Source organism: Scyliorhinus torazame, unplaced genomic scaffold (genome assembly GCF_047496885.1).
Source record: "Scyliorhinus torazame isolate Kashiwa2021f unplaced genomic scaffold, sScyTor2.1 scaffold_1522, whole genome shotgun sequence".
Taxonomy (NCBI): Eukaryota; Metazoa; Chordata; class Chondrichthyes; order Carcharhiniformes; family Scyliorhinidae; genus Scyliorhinus; species Scyliorhinus torazame.
This window is the reverse complement of record NW_027309249.1, coordinates 30,160-42,500: the sequence shown is the minus strand read 5'-3', so window position 1 is coordinate 42,500 and position 12,341 is coordinate 30,160. Positions and strand designations below refer to the sequence as shown.

At 52.8% G+C, this 12,341-nt stretch overlaps 1 long non-coding RNA gene across 1 annotated transcript in view; it reads right to left on the bottom strand.

Annotated features, from left to right (window-relative positions):
* Positions 1–415: 415 nt before the first annotated feature.
* Positions 416–12,341, bottom strand: part of LOC140407374 (uncharacterized) — a 41,146-nt gene continuing 29,220 nt past the window's right edge. Inside the window, exon 3 of the long non-coding RNA XR_011939636.1 lies at positions 416–608. This is a non-coding gene — a long non-coding RNA (uncharacterized lncRNA). The remainder of the gene's footprint in view (positions 609–12,341) is intronic.

Here is a 12,341-nt window from a genome sequence, read left to right as displayed (position 1 = left end):
GAGGGGACAGAATGGGGGAGGGGACAGAACGGGGGGGGACAGAGCGGGGGGGGGACAGAGCGGGGGGGGACAGAGCGGGGGGGAACAGAACGGGGGAGGGGACAGAACGGGGGAGGGGACAGAGCGGGGGGGGACAGAGCGGGGGGGGGACAGAACGGGGGAGGGGACAGAATGGGGGAGGGGACAGAACGGGGGGGGGGAGATAGAGCGGGGGGGGGGACAGAGCGGGGGGGGGGAGCGGGGGGGTGGACGGAGCGGGGGGTAGGGGGACAGAGCAGGGTGGGGACAGAGCAGGGTGGGGACAGAGCGGGGGGAAGGGGGGGGGACAGAGCTGGGGGGGGGGGGGGGGTTGAGGCGATCAGCTGATTTGTCCAGTGGGGCTGGGGGTTGGTGGTGAGGGGCCACTGACCTTTGACCTGCCAGACCGACGTTAAACCTTTTTCATAGGCATCGTCGAACTTGGGGGACGCGATGGGCTCGAAGTCGCTGGTATAGATCCTGCCACTGGACACAGACATACAGCAGTGACACATACAGGTGTGGTAGCGAAGTCTCCCCTCATCCAGGTAAGGGTGGGACAAGGCCTCGCGTGCAGAGATCCGTTTCACCTGCGCGACAGAGAGAGAGAGTTAAACACCGACATTTAACACTGCCCACTAATAACAGGGCATCCTGCGCCCAGATACAGCAGGGTTAGATACAGAGTAAAGCTCCCTCGACACTGTCCTCATCAAACACTCCCAGGACAGGTACAGCACGGGGTTAGATACAGAGTAAAGCTCCCTCTACACTGTCCCCATCAAACACCCAGGACAGGTACAGCACGGGGTTAGATACAGAGTAAAGCTCCCTCTACACTGTCCCCATCAAACACTCCCAGGACAGGTACAGCACGGGGTTAGATAAAGAGTAAAGCTCCCTCTACCATGTCCCCATCAAACACTCCCAGGACAGGTACAGCACGGGGTTAGATACAGAGTAAAGCTCCCTCTACACTGTCCCCATCAAACACCCAGGACAGGTACAGCACGGGGTTAGATAAAGAGTAAAGCTCCCTCTACACTGTCCCCATCAAACACTCCCAGGACAGGTACAGCACGGGGTTAGATACAGAGTAAAGCTCCCTCTACACTGTCCCCATCAAACACTCCCAGGGCAGGTACAGCACGGGGTTAGATACAGAGTAAAGCTCCCTCGACACTGTCCCCATCAAACACTCCCAGGACAGGTACAGCACGGGGTTAGATACAGAGTAAAGCTCCCGCCACACTGTCCCCATCAAACACTCCCAGGACAGGTACAGCACGGGGTTAGATACAGAGTAAAGCTCCTTCGACACTGTCCCCATCAAACACTCCCAGGACAGGTACAGCACGGGGTTAGATACAGAGTAAAGCTCCCGCCACACTGTCCCCATCAAACACTCCCAGGACAGGTACAGCATGGGGTTCGATACAGAGTAAAGCTCCCTCTACACTGTCCCCATCAAACACTCCCAGGACAGGTACAGCACGGGGTTAGATACAGAGTAAAGCTCACACTACACTGTCCCCATCAACACTCACAGGACAGGTACAGCACGGGGTTAGATACAGAGTAATGTTCCCTCTACACTGTCCCCATCAAACACTCACAGGACAGGTACAGCACGGGGTTAGATACAGAGTAAAGCTCCCTCTACACTGTCCCCATCAAACACTCCCAGGACAGGTACAGCACGGGGTTAGATAAAGAGTAAAGCTCCCTCTACCATGTCCCCATCAAACACTCCCAGGACAGGTACAGCACGGGGTTAGATACAGAGTAAAGCTCCCTCTACACTGTCCCCATCAAACACCCAGGACAGGTACAGCACGGGGTTAGATAAAGAGTAAAGCTCCCTCTACACTGTCCCCATCAAACACTCCCAGGACAGGTACAGCACGGGGTTAGATACAGAGTAAAGCTCCCTCTACACTGTCCCCATCAAACACTCCCAGGGCAGGTACAGCACGGGGTTAGATACAGAGTAAAGCTCCCTCGACACTGTCCCCATCAAACACTCCCAGGACAGGTACAGCACGGGGTTAGATACAGAGTAAAGCTCCCGCCACACTGTCCCCATCAAACACTCCCAGGACAGGTACAGCACGGGGTTAGATACAGAGTAAAGCTCCTTCGACACTGTCCCCATCAAACACTCCCAGGACAGGTACAGCACGGGGTTAGATACAGAGTAAAGCTCCCGCCACACTGTCCCCATCAAACACTCCCAGGACAGGTACAGCATGGGGTTCGATACAGAGTAAAGCTCCCTCTACACTGTCCCCATCAAACACTCCCAGGACAGGTACAGCACGGGGTTAGATACAGAGTAAAGCTCACACTACACTGTCCCGATCAACACTCCCAGGACAGGTACAGCACGGGGTTAGATACAGAGTAATGTTCCCTCTACACTGTCCCCATCAAACACTCACAGGACAGGTACAGCACGGGGTTAGATACAGAGTAAAGCTTCCACTACACTGACCCCAACAAACACTCCCAGGACAGGTACAGCACGGGGTTAGATATAGAGTAAAGCTCCCTCGACACTGTCCCCATTAAACACTCTCAGGACAGGTACAGCACGGGGTTAGATACAGAGTAAAGCTCCCTCTACACTGTCCCCATCAAACACTCCCAGGACAGGTACAGCACGGGGTTAGATACAGAGTAAAGCTCCCTCTACACTGTCCCCATCAAACACTCCCAGGACAGGGACAGCACGGGGTTAGATACAGAGTAAAGCTCCCTCTACACTGTCCCCATCAAACACTCCCAAGACAGGTACAGCACGGCGTTAGATACAGAGTAAAGCTCCCTCTACACTGCCCCATCAAACACTCCCAGGACAGGTACAGCACGGGGTTAGATACAGAGTAAAGCTCCCTCTACACTGTCCCCATCAAACACTCCCAGGACAGGTACAGCACGGGGTTAGATACAGAGTAAAGCTCCCTCTACACTGTCCCCATCAAACACTCCCAGGGCAGGTACAGCACGGGGTTAGATACAGAGTAAAGCTCCCTCGACACTGTCCCCATCAAACACTCCCAGGACAGGTACAGCACGGGGTTAGATACAGAGTAAAGCTCCCGCCACACTGTCCCCATCAAACACTCCCAGGACAGGTACAGCACGGGGTTAGATACAGAGTAAAGCTCACACTACACTGTCCCCATCAACACTCCCAGGACAGGTACAGCACGGGGCTAGATATAGAGTAAAGCTCCCTCTACACTGTCCCCATCAAACACTCCCAGGACAGGTACAGCAAGGGGTTAGATACAGAGTAATGTTCCCTCTACACTGTCCCCATCAAACACTCACAGGACAGGTACAGCACGGGGTTAGATACAGAGTAAAGCTCCCACTACACTGTCCCCAACAAACACTCCCAGGACAGGTACAGCACGGGGTTAGATATAGAGTAAAGCTCCCTCGACACTGTCCCCATCAAACACTCTCAGGACAGGTACAGCACGGGGTTAGATACAGAGTGAAGCTCCCTCTACACTGTCCCCATCAAACACTCCCAGGACAGGTAATGCACGGGGTTAGATATAGAGTAAAGCTCCCTCCACACTGTCCACATCAACCACTCCCAGGACAGGTACTGCACGGGGTTAGATACAGAGTAAAGCTCCCTCGACACTGTCCTCATCAAACACTCCCAGGACAGGTACAGCACGGGGTTAGATACAGAGTAAAGCTCCCTCGACACTGTCCTCATCAAACACTCCCAGGACAGGTACAGCACGGGGTTAGATACAGAGTAAAGCTCCCTCTACACTGTCCCCATCAAACACCCAGGACAGGTACAGCACGGGGTTAGATACAGAGTAAAGCTCCCTCTACACTGTCCCCATCAAACACTCCCAGGACAGGTACAGCACGGGGTTAGATAAAGAGTAAAGCTCCCTCTACCATGTCCCCATCAAACACTCCCAGGACAGGTACAGCACGGGGTTAGATACAGAGTAAAGCTCCCTCTACACTGTCCCCATCAAACACCCAGGACAGGTACAGCACGGGGTTAGATAAAGAGTAAAGCTCCCTCTACACTGTCCCCATCAAACACTCCCAGGACAGGTACAGCACGGGGTTAGATACAGAGTAAAGCTCCCTCTACACTGTCCCCATCAAACACTCCCAGGGCAGGTACAGCACGGGGTTAGATACAGAGTAAAGCTCCCTCGACACTGTCCCCATCAAACACTCCCAGGACAGGTACAGCACGGGGTTAGATACAGAGTAAAGCTCCCGCCACACTGTCCCCATCAAACACTCCCAGGACAGGTACAGCACGGGGTTAGATACAGAGTAAAGCTCCTTCGACACTGTCCCCATCAAACACTCCCAGGACAGGTACAGCACGGGGTTAGATACAGAGTAAAGCTCCCGCCACACTGTCCCCATCAAACACTCCCAGGACAGGTACAGCATGGGGTTCGATACAGAGTAAAGCTCCCTCTACACTGTCCCCATCAAACACTCCCAGGACAGGTACAGCACGGGGTTAGATACAGAGTAAAGCTCACACTACACTGTCCCCATCAACACTCCCAGGACAGGTACAGCACGGGGTTAGATACAGAGTAATGTTCCCTCTACACTGTCCCCATCAAACACTCACAGGACAGGTACAGCACGGGGTTAGATACAGAGTAAAGCTCCCTCTACACTGTCCCCATCAAACACTCCCAGGACAGGTACAGCACGGGGTTAGATAAAGAGTAAAGCTCCCTCTACCATGTCCCCATCAAACACTCCCAGGACAGGTACAGCACGGGGTTAGATACAGAGTAAAGCTCCCTCTACACTGTCCCCATCAAACACCCAGGACAGGTACAGCACGGGGTTAGATAAAGAGTAAAGCTCCCTCTACACTGTCCCCATCAAACACTCCCAGGACAGGTACAGCACGGGGTTAGATACAGAGTAAAGCTCCCTCTACACTGTCCCCATCAAACACTCCCAGGGCAGGTACAGCACGGGGTTAGATACAGAGTAAAGCTCCCTCGACACTGTCCCCATCAAACACTCCCAGGACAGGTACAGCACGGGGTTAGATACAGAGTAAAGCTCCCGCCACACTGTCCCCATCAAACACTCCCAGGACAGGTACAGCACGGGGTTAGATACAGAGTAAAGCTCCTTCGACACTGTCCCCATCAAACACTCCCAGGACAGGTACAGCACGGGGTTAGATACAGAGTAAAGCTCCCGCCACACTGTCCCCATCAAACACTCCCAGGACAGGTACAGCATGGGGTTCGATACAGAGTAAAGCTCCCTCTACACTGTCCCCATCAAACACTCCCAGGACAGGTACAGCACGGGGTTAGATACAGAGTAAAGCTCACACTACACTGTCCCCATCAACACTCCCAGGACAGGTACAGCACGGGGTTAGATACAGAGTAATGTTCCCTCTACACTGTCCCCATCAAACACTCACAGGACAGGTACAGCACGGGGTTAGATACAGAGTAAAGCTTCCACTACACTGACCCCAACAAACACTCCCAGGACAGGTACAGCACGGGGTTAGATATAGAGTAAAGCTCCCTCGACACTGTCCCCATTAAACACTCTCAGGACAGGTACAGCACGGGGTTAGATACAGAGTAAAGCTCCCTCTACACTGTCCCCATCAAACACTCCCAGGACAGGTACAGCACGGGGTTAGATACAGAGTAAAGCTCCCTCTACACTGTCCCCATCAAACACTCCCAGGACAGGTACAGCACGGGGTTAGATACAGAGTAAAGCTCCCTCTACACTGTCCCCATCAAACACTCCCAAGACAGGTACAGCACGGCGTTAGATACAGAGTAAAGCTCCCTCTACACTGCCCCATCAAACACTCCCAGGACAGGTACAGCACGGGGTTAGATACAGAGTAAAGCTCCCTCTACACTGTCCCCATCAAACACTCCCAGGACAGGTACAGCACGGGGTTAGATACAGAGTAAAGCTCCCTCTACACTGTCCCCATCAAACACTCCCAGGGCAGGTACAGCACGGGGTTAGATACAGAGTAAAGCTCCCTCGACACTGTCCCCATCAAACACTCCCAGGACAGGTACAGCACGGGGTTAGATACAGAGTAAAGCTCCCGCCACACTGTCCCCATCAAACACTCCCAGGACAGGTACAGCACGGGGTTAGATACAGAGTAAAGCTCACACTACACTGTCCCCATCAACACTCCCAGGACAGGTACAGCACGGGGCTAGATATAGAGTAAAGCTCCCTCTACACTGTCCCCATCAAACACTCCCAGGACAGGTACAGCAAGGGGTTAGATACAGAGTAATGTTCCCTCTACACTGTCCCCATCAAACACTCACAGGACAGGTACAGCACGGGGTTAGATACAGAGTAAAGCTCCCACTACACTGTCCCCAACAAACACTCCCAGGACAGGTACAGCACGGGGTTAGATATAGAGTAAAGCTCCCTCGACACTGTCCCCATCAAACACTCTCAGGACAGGTACAGCACGGGGTTAGATACAGAGTGAAGCTCCCTCTACACTGTCCCCATCAAACACTCCCAGGACAGGTAATGCACGGGGTTAGATATAGAGTAAAGCTCCCTCCACACTGTCCACATCAACCACTCCCAGGACAGGTACTGCACGGGGTTAGATACAGAGTAAAGCTCCCTCTACACTGTCCCCATCAAACACTCCCAGGACAGGTACAGCACGGGGTTAGATACAGAGTAAAGCTCCCTCTACACTGTCCCCATCAAACACTCCCAGGACAGGTACAGCACGGGGTTAGATACAGAGTAAAGCTCCCTCTACCCTGTCCCCATCAAACACTCCCAGGACAGGTACAGCACGGGGTTAGATACAGAGTAAAGCTCCCTCTACACTGTCCCCATCAAACACTCCCAGGACAGGTACAGCACGGGGTTAGATACAGAGTAAAGCTCCCTCTACACTGTCCCCATCAAACACTCCCAGGACAGATACAGCACGGGGTTAGATACAGAGTAAAGCTCCCTCTACACTGTCTCCATCAAACACTCCCAGGACAGATACAGCACGGGGTGAGATACAGAGTAAAGCTCCCTCTACACTGTCCCCATCAAACTCTCCCAGGACAGATACAGCACGGGGTTAGATACAGAGTAAAGCTCCCTCTACACTGTCTCCATCAAACACTCCCAGGACAGATACAGCACGGGGTGAGATACAGCGTAAAGCTCCCTCTACACTGTCTCCATCAAACACTCCCAGGACAGGTACAGCAAGGGGTTAGATACAGAGTAAAGCTCCCTCTACACTGTCCCCATCAAACACTCCCAGGACAGGTACAGCACGGGGTTAGATACAGAGTAAAGCTCCCTCTACACTGTCCCCATCAAACACTCCCAGGACAGGTACAGCACGGGTTAGATACAGTGTAAAGCTCCCTCTGCACTGTCTCCATCAAACACTCCCAGGACAGGTACAGCAAGGGGTTAGATACAGAGAAAAGCTCCCTCTACACTGTCCCCATCAAACACTCCCAGGACAGGTACAGCATGGGGTTAGATACAGAGTAAAGCTCCCTCGACACTGTCCCCATCAAACACTCGCAGGACAGGTACAGCACGGGGTTAGATACAGAGTAAAGCTCCCTCTACACTGTCCCCATCAAACACTCCCAGGACAGGTACAGCACGGGGTTAGATACAGAGTAAACCTCCCTCTACACTGTCCCAATCAAACACTCCCAGGAAAGGTACAGCACGGGGTTAGATACAGAGTAAAGCTCCCTGTACACTGTCCTCATCAAACACTCCCAGGACAGGTACAGCACGGGGTTAGATACAGAGTAAAGCTCCCGCCACACTGTCCCCATCAAAGACTCCCAGGACAGGTACAGCACAGGATTAGATACAGAGTAAAGCTCCCACTACACTGTCCCCATCAAACACTCCCAGGGCAGGTACAGCACGGGGTTAGATACAGAGTAAAGCTCCCCCTACACTGTACCCATCAAACACCCCCAGGACAGGTACAGCACGGGGTTAGATACAGAGTAAATCTCCCTGTACACTGTCCCCATCAAACACTCCCAGGACAGGTACAACACGGGGTTAGATACAGAGTAAAGCTCCCCCTACACTGTACCCATCAAACACCCCCAGGACAGGTACAGCACGGGGTTAGATACAGAGTAAAGCTCCCTCTACACTGTACCCCGTCAAACACTCGCAGGACAGGTACAGCACGGGGTTAGATACAGAGTAAAGCTCCCTCTACACTGTCCCCATCAAACACTCCCAGGACAGGTACAGCACGGGGTTAGATACAGAGTAATCCTCCCTCTACACTGTCCCAATCAAACACTCCCAGGAAAGGTACAGCACGGGGTTAGATACAGAGTAAAGCTCCCTGTACACTGTCCTCATCAAACACTCCCAGGACAGGTACAGCACGGGGTTAGATACAGAGTAAAGCTCACGCCACACTGTCCCCATCAAAGACTCCCAGGACAGGTACAGCACAGGATTAGATACAGAGTAAAGCTCCCACTACACTGTCCCCATCAAACACTCCCAGGGCAGGTACAGCACGGGGTTAGATACAGAGTAAAGCTCCCCCTACACTGTACCCATCAAACACCCCCAGGACAGGTACAGCACGGGGTTAGATACAGAGTAAATCTCCCTGTACACTGTCCCCATCAAACACTCCCAGGACAGGTACAACACGGGGTTAGATACAGAGTAAAGCTCCCCCTACACTGTACCCATCAAACACCCCCAGCACAGGTACAGCACGGGGTTAGATACAGAGTAAAGCTCCCTCTACACTGTACCCCGTCAAACACTCCCAGGACAGGTACAGCACGGGGTTAGATACAGAGTAAATCTCCCTCTACACTGTCCCCATCAAACACTCCCAGGACAGGTACAACACGGGGTTAGATACAGAGTAAATCTCCCTCTACACTGTCCCCATCAAACACTCCCAGGACAGGTACAGCACGGGGTTAGATACAGAGTAATGCTCCCTCTACACTGTCCCCATCAAACACTCCCAGGACAGGTACAGCACGGGGTTAGATACAGAGTAAAGCTCCCTCTACACTGTCCCCGTCAAACACTCCCAGGACGGGTACAGCACGGGGTTAGATAGAGTAAAGCTCCCTCTACACTGTCCCCATCAAACACTCCCAGGACAGGTAGAGCACGGGGTTAGATACAGAGTAAAGCTCCCTCTACACTGTCTCCATCAAACACTCCCAGGACAGATACAGCACGGGGTGAGATACAGAGTAAAGCTCCCTCTACACTGTCCCCATCAAACACTCCCAGGACAGGTACAGCACGGGGTTAGATACAGAGTAAAGCTCCCTCTACACTGTCCCCATCAAACACTCCCAGGACAGGTACAGCACGGGTTAGATACAGCGTAAAGCTCCCTCTACACTGTCTCCATCAAACACTCCCAGGACAGGTACAGCAAGGGGTTAGATACAGAGTAAAGCTCCCTCTACACTGTCCCCATCAAACACTCCCAGGACAGGTACAGCACAGGGTTAGATACAGAGTAAAGCTCCCTCTACACTGTCTCCATCAAACACTCCCAGGACAGATACAGCACGGGGTGAGATACAGAGTAAAGCTCCCTCTACACTGTCCCCATCAAACACTCCCAGGACAGGTACAGCACGTGGTTAGATACAGAGAAAAGCTCCCTCTACACTGTCCCCATCAAACACTCCCAGGACAGGTACAGCATGGGGTTAGATACAGAGTAAAGCTCCCTCGACACTGTCCCCATCAAACACTCGCAGGACAGGTACAGCACGGGGTTAGATACAGAGTAAAGCTCCCTCTACACTGTCCCCATCAAACACTCCCAGGACAGGTACAGCACGGGGTTAGATACAGACTAAACCTCCCTCTACACTGTCCCAATCAAACACTCCCAGGAAAGGTACACCACGGGGTTAGATACAGAGTAAAGCTCCCTGTACACTGTCCCCATCAAACACCCCCAGGACAGGTACAGCACGGGGTTAGATACAGAGTAAAGCTCCCTCTACACTGTACCCCGTCAAACACTCCCAGGACAGGTACAGCACGGGGTTAGATACAGAGTAAATCTCCCTCTACACTGTCCCCATCAAACACTCCCAGGACAGGTACAACACGGGGTTAGATACAGAGTAAATCTCCCTCTACACTGTCCCCATCAAACACTCCCAGGACAGGTACAGTACGGGGTTAGATACAGAGTAATGCTCCCTCTACACTGTCCCCATCAAACACTCCCAGGACAGGTACAGCACGGGGTTAGATACAGAGTAAAGCTCCCTCTACACTGTCCCCGTCAAACACTCCCAGGACAGGTACAGCACGGGGTTAGATAGAGTAAAGCTCCCTCTACACTGTCCCCATCAAACACTCCCAGGACAGGTACAGCACGGGGTTAGATACAGAGTAAAGCTCCCTCCACACTGTCCCCATCAAACACTCCCAGGTCACGTACTGCACGGGGTTAGATACAGAGTAAAGCTCCCTCTACACTGTCCCCATCAAACACTCCCAGGACAGGTACAGCACGGGGTTAGATACAGAGTAAAGCTCCCTCTACACTGTCCCCATCAAACACTCCCTGGACAGGTACAGCACGGGGTTAGATACAGAGTAAAGCTCCCTCTACACTGTCCCCATCAAACACTCCCAGGACAGGTACAGCACGGGGTTAGATACAGAGTAAATCTCCCTCTACACTGTCCCCATCAAACACTCCCAGGACAGGTACAACAAGGGGTTAGATACAGAGTAAAGCTCCCCCTACACTGTACCCATCAAACACCCCCAGGACAGGTACAGCACGGGGTTAGATACAGAGTAAAGCTCCCTCTACACTGTACCCCGTCAAACACTCCCAGGACAGGTACAGCACGGGGTTAGATACAGAGTAAATCTCCCTCTACACTGTCCCCATCAAACATTCCCAGGACAGGTGCACCACGGGGTTAGATACAGAGTAAATTTCCCTCTACACTGTCCCCATCAAACACTCCCAGGACAGGTACAGCACGGGGTTAGATACAGAGTAATGCTCCCTCTACACTGTCCCCATCAAACACTCCCAGGACAGGTACAGCACGGGGTTAGATACAGAGTAAAGCTCCCTCTACACTGTCCCCATCAAACACTCCCAGGACAGGTACAGCACTGAGTTTGCACTGAGTGCTGAATTTGGTGCTTTTTGAGTGCGATAGTGAGAGTTTGGTGACCGAGGGAGTTAGGTGAAGAGGGAGTAAGGTGCTCCTTTCATTTTGTTTCCGACATTTCCGCAAAGAGTGCGAAGAGAGCCAGGAGTTTACAGGAAGTGTAGCTGACTGGGAGCAGAGTCGGAGGGCGGAGATCTAGTTAGTCCACACAGCAGCTATATTCTGTAAGGTAAGAGGGGATGGAGGCTAGGCCAGTTACATGCTCCTCCTGTAGGATGTGGGTGGTGAGGGATACCACCGGTGTCCCCACTGACTATACCTGCGGGAAGTGCACCCAACTCCAACTCCTCAGAGACCGTGTTAGGGAACTGGAGCTGAAGCTGGATGAACTTCGGATCATCCGGGAGGCAGAGGGGGTGATTGAGAAGAGTTACAGGGAGGTAACCACACCCAAGGTACAGGACAAGAATAGCTGGGTTACAGTCAGGGGGAAAAAAACAAACAGGCAGACAGTGCAGGGATCCCTCGTGGCCGTTCCCCTTCAAAACAAGTATACCGTTTTGGATGCTGTTGGGGGGGATGACCTACCGGGGGAAGGCCCTAGCGGCCAGGTCTCTGGCACTGAGTCTGGCTCTGGGGCTCAGGAGGGAAGGGGGGAGAATAGAAAAGCAATAGTTGTAGGAGATTCAATGGTTAGGGGAATAGATAGGAGATTCTGTGGTCGCGAGCGAGACTCCCGGAAGGTATGTTGCCTCCCGGGTGCCAGGGTCAGGGATGTCTCGGATCGTGTCTTCAGGATCCTTAAGGGGGAGGGGGAGCAGCCAGAAGTCGTGGTGCACATTGGTACCAACGACATAGGTAGGAAAAGGGGTGTGGAAGTAATAAACAAGTTTAGGGAGTTAGGCTGGAAGTTGAAAGCCAGGACAGACAGAGTTGTCATCTCTGGTTTGTTGCCGGTGCCACGTGATAGCGAGGCCAGGAATAGGGAGAGAGCGCAGCTGAACACGTGGCTGCAGGAATGGTGTAGGAGGGAGGGCTTCAGGTATTTGGATAATTGGAGCGCATTCTGGGGAAGGTGGGACCTGTACAAGCAGGACGGGTTGCATCTGAACCAGAGGG